The following is a 5,208-nucleotide window of genomic DNA, read 5'->3' on the forward strand; positions in this document are numbered from 1 at the left end:
AACAAATCACTTTATCTCTCTGGTTCTCAGCCGCCTCAGCTCTGAAGTGGGGGCAGTGGGCTGGGTGGCTGGGCTTTGGGCGAAGGTTTCTGTCGGAGGTGAAGGCAATGTTGGCGCTGGGCTCCACGAGTCTGAGATGGCCTCATTTCTCTTTTAGATGTGAAGTATCTTGTCCAAAGCTTTTGAGTAATCAAGCTGAGATTAGAATAGGATTGATTTGTTTGTTCAGTACCTATGGGGAGCCTCTGGGTGCCCAGCACTGTGTCAGGCCTGCAGTGCACACAGTAGGTGCCTCTTATCCATGGTTTCACTGTCTGTGTGGTTTGAGACACCCATGGACATTCCATGGTTTCTGGCCGGGGCTGGGTAGGGCCAAAGCTGGGAGCTGGGAACTCAATAGAAGTCTCCCCAGGAGAGGTAGGGACCCAACCATTGAGCCCCACAGACTCTGCATTGGCAGGAAGCTGGACTCCTGAGCTGGAGCTGGGAGTCATCCCAACTAGCATCTTCGTTACTAGGACAAATGCACACCCCAAATCCCGAGTTTTAAATACCTTTTATTGCAGTGTATTGTTATAATTGGTTCTGTTTTGTCACTAATGGTTGTTAATCTCTTGCTGTGCCTAATTTATAAAGTAAATTTTATCTTAGGTATGCCTGTACAGGAAAAACCAGTATAGCAAGGGTTTGGACCTACCTGCAGTCCCAGGCATCCGCTAGGGGTCCTGGAGTGTCGCTGCTATGGAGGAGGCAGCAGTACAGACTAGGTCCTGCTCTCATTCCAGTGGGGGCAGGGACATAGGTCGATAAAAAAGCCAAGATTCAAGCATACGTAGGTTTAGAGAGAGGAAAGTGCTATGGGCAAGATGAAACATGCGGACTGTGGCTTGGGACTGGGTGGTCAGTCCCAAGGAGGCCGCCTGAGGGCTGAGGCCTGAAGCAGGTGAGGAGGCCAGCCTGGTTGGTGAAGGGCACAAGGCCCAGCTGAGCTGTCCAGAGGTGACAGAATGGTCCAGGCCGTTGCTTTTTCTTTCCCAAGAGTCTTCAGATCCTGGAGGACAGAAAGAAGTAGGAGTGTGAGAGGTGTGGAGCCTTTGCATGGAAGTGGGTTATGAGCATGGTGGAGGTCCCTGAGCAGAGCCGAGAGGGGACCCCCATCAGCTTTCCTCCTTGTCCTGATAGGAATACCAGAAAGCTTGGGATGGTGATGGTGGCACTCATGTCGGAGGGCCTGCCTGGTTAGGTCTCAGAGTAGGAAGAATGGTAATAGCTACTAAAAACATAGCAGTACTGTTAGATACCTTTTAGGAAACTTCTTACGTATTAGCACTGCTAAGCACTTTGGAAGCATTAACTCATTTGATCCTCACAATGTCTGTAAGAGGTGGGTAGTATTATTAACCCCATTTAATTAATGTATTAAATTTATTTTTAAAAAGTTAATTGAGCAAGGGAGAGGAGAGAGAGAGAGAACGCTCATTAACTCGCTCACTCTCTGAATGTCTGCAGCAGGCACTGCTGGCATAGGTCAAATCTAGAAACCAGGAATTCAATTCAGGTCTCCCATGTGGGTGGAAGGGACCCGAGTACTTGAGCCATCACCCGTGCCTCCCAGGGCCTGCATTTGGAGGAATCTGGAATTGAGAGCCAGATCTGGGATCCAAACCCAGGCCCTGTGATATGGGTTGCAGGCATCCTAATTGGCCTCTTAGCCACTAGGCCAAATGCCTAGTTAACAATCAGAAAACGGAGGCTTAAGGAAGGTTAGTATCTTACACAAGAGAACACAGCTCAGATCTGGTGGACGGATGCGGCTAGAGGTTGGACATGGTTTGGCTCTCCAACTCAGGCTGATGCTTAAGCCCCTGGGTCATGGACTGATGGTGCTAAAGAGGGTGGAGGCTTGATCCAGTCATAGTGTCTCCAGGCAGGGCCTTGGGGAAGTGGTCAGACTGGGCTAGGCTTCTAGGGTGGAGCCCCAGGATCAAATCATGCGGGGTTTGCAAGGACAGGCTATGCTCCCCAGGCTCTCTCTGCTTTCTGGCTTACTGCATGATCCTGATTGCACACCACACGCATTCTGTCAGCTATGGCCTGCACCAGCTTCCAGACCTATGGACTCACTCAATCTTGGACTGTGAATCTCCAAAAACGTTGGCTGAAATACACCTTCCTCTTTCCTTCTCCCGGATGTTTGCTATAGTAAAAAAAAAAAAAATATTTTTATACAGATGCCTCTGTGAGCCTGGGCTTTTAATCCTCAAACCATGCTATCTTCTGTAGCCTCAAATAGTCATGTAAATTTTTTTTAAACATTGATTCATTTTACTTAAAAGTCAGAGTTACAGAGAGAGAGAGAGAGAGAGAGAGAGAGAGGTTTTCTATCTGCTGGTTCATTCCCCAGATGGCCACAACAGCCAGGACTGGGCCAGACAGAAGCCAGGAGCCAGGAGCTTCTTCCAGGGCTCCCATGTGGGTAGCAGGGGTCCAAGCACTTGGGCCATCTTCTGTTGTTTTTTCCAGGTGCATTAGCAGGGAGCTGGATTGGAAGTGGAGCAGCCAGGACATGAACCAGGGCCCACGTGGGAAGCTGACATCACAGGCCAGGCTTTACCCACTAGGCCACAATGCTGGCCCCAGATATTTGATCTGGAACTGATCTTAGATGTTATATGGAGCAGAGATTCCTGGTACAGGCCTCTGATCTAGGATAATCCCTTCTCTTTTGCAGATAAAGAAATTCAGAGGCCAAGAAGGAGATCAGAGATCTCTACAAGAAGTCTACAAGACTTCTACAAGTGTTCTCAATCTGAGTTAGGAAGCCCTGGCAAAGGTGATTGGATGGAGCAGCAAGTTCCCAAGAGAGGAGAGACAAGCATTACAGAGGATGGTGCAAACAAAACCTTGGCGCAGTGCACAGGGCCGGTTTCTGTGCTCAGGGCTGAGAGTGGCGGGGCTGTGAGCGAGGGCCAGCAAGCAAGGAGCATGTACAGGGTAGAGGCTTCCGATCCCTGGGCCTGCTGTTGTGACTGATGTCCTTGCCAAAACCCATCGATGGGAATAGGAGCAAAATGTCGCTGGATACCTTGTAACCCACCATTACGGCTGCCGGGTGTAGGAAAGCGATTGCTTGCCCTAAGTAAGTGACTTGTCTCTGCCCTGGATGTTTGAACACTCCAACACACGGGGTCTTTGTGAACTGGGACTCCCTCCCTCTCACAGGTGCTCCTCCCAAATGCAAACGCCCCCTTTCCTTTGCATCCTTTCCATCTCCTCCTCATTAGCATAATGAATTTCAGCTCCTTGTGTCTCCATCAAGGAGAGACCCAGGAGAGTATGGACATCTGCACTGAGTTCCTGTTCCAAGACTCTTGGGGGTCTCTTCTAAGAGTGGGTCCTTTAGGGGCCGGCACTGTGGTGCAGCGGGGTAACGCCCTGGCCTGAAGCGCTGGCATCCCATATGGTGCCGGTTCTAGTCCCGGCTGCTCCACTTCCGATCCAGCTCTCTGCTATGGCCTGGGAAAGCGCAGAAGATGGCCCAAGTCCTTGGGCCCCTGCACCTGCGTGGGAGACCTGGAAGAAGCTCCTGGCTCCTGGCTTCGGATCAGCACAGCTCTGGCCATTGTGGCCATCTGGGGGGGTGAACCAGCGGATGGAAGACCTCTCTCTCTGTCTCTATCTCCCTCTTGTAGCTCTGTCTTTCCAATAAATAAAATAAGTCTTTTTTTTTTTTTTAAGAGTGTGTCCTTTATGAGGAGAATGAGGAAATGTGCTTGTCACTAACGGTCCAGTCTTAGCTTCTCTCTCCTTCAGCAATAGTGTGATTTCTTGGAGCAGCCACTTCCCTAAGAAGATTCTAGAATTCTTCCACACCGCCCTCTTTTGTGCTTCAAATCCTTGCACACTTCCCTCCCCTGTCCTCTCTTCTTGCAAATGCAACGTGGAACCCTTCGGTTCTAGATTTGCTCGGCGTCAGGAGGGTCTGAGAAAGCCGCCTTCCCCTCCTTGCCTTTCCTCCTTGTCTATGGAGACAGAAGGGTCTTGAGATCCAGAGCCAGAGACAGGAATTCGATAGGGTCTGATGGCTCCGCTGTGTCTTCTCTCCCTGATCCACACTCGCCCTCCTCTCCAGCGACCTGTCCAGTACTCTGGTCAGGGATCAAGGGAGACCATCTCAAGGAGGTGGCGCTGCTTGATTTTTCTACTGTCCGCAATCCTCCGCTCTCCCCTGGCAGGAAGATAACCCCTTTCCCTGGCATCCACAGCCTCAGCACCTGCTCTCTGCATCCCTGGGGTGCTGGCCAGTATTGAACAAGGGCTCGTCCCCCCTCCCCAAGCTCCCGCGGGTAGCAGTTGCCTGTTCAGGCGGTGGGATTACTTCTACCAGGGACCTACTTCAACAAAGCACCCTTGTAATGTCCCTATGCAGAGTAGCTGGGAGTTCTGTGGGCTGACCCAGAAGGTTTGTGGTTCTAGTGACTCAAGACCATAGGAAATAGTCCAATAATTAGGAAGCGAAGGATTTTGATTGCCTTTGTTGTAAAATCTAATTTGCTTAATTGTAGGTTTCTACAACGTATTTGAAAATAATGGCTGTGTTTGGCAGCTGGCTGACAAAATTCCTGAAAATGTACCAGGCCATCAGAACACGGCCATCCTACCTAGGGGTAGTCAGTGGGCCTGAGTGGCCCTGGGTTCGAGAGCTGCTCACCACTTCCTGGGAAGTGGCTCTTGGGGCGATAGGGCACTGATTCCTACTGGGGAGGGCAGTTCTTGCTTCTAGGTCTTTTAGGGGACTGGGATTGAGAAACAGCAGGAATGTTGCAACTGCAGGAACGAGGTGGGCCTGGGAGAGGGGTCAATTGTGGGGCTCCGTTCCTAACTCCAGACCCAACTGCTTCAAGATAAAGCCTAAGCAAGCACAAAGGAGCGCCCAGATACAGGCCCGGGTAGAAGTCAGCGATGTCCCCGGGGCACTGGGGGCATAGCCCAGGGCAAAACTTAAACCAAGACTCCAGCGCTGGCTTCTCCCGCCAGCCCACGCCTCCAGCCTCAGCGAACGCCACTCCTCCCCGCCAAGTGTTTCTCGGCTCGGGAGGCGGGACCGAGCTCTCCGGTGGCCCCTGGAGGCTCCAGGCCGAGAGCTCTGGGAGGCTGGTGGGGGTGGGGGTGGGAGCAGGGGAGGGGCGCGGACTGGGCAGTCCAAAG

This window comes from Oryctolagus cuniculus, chromosome 1 (genome assembly GCF_051225735.1).
Source record: "Oryctolagus cuniculus isolate XC-2025 breed Fujian yellow rabbit chromosome 1, ASM5122573v1, whole genome shotgun sequence".
Taxonomy (NCBI): domain Eukaryota; kingdom Metazoa; phylum Chordata; class Mammalia; order Lagomorpha; family Leporidae; genus Oryctolagus; species Oryctolagus cuniculus.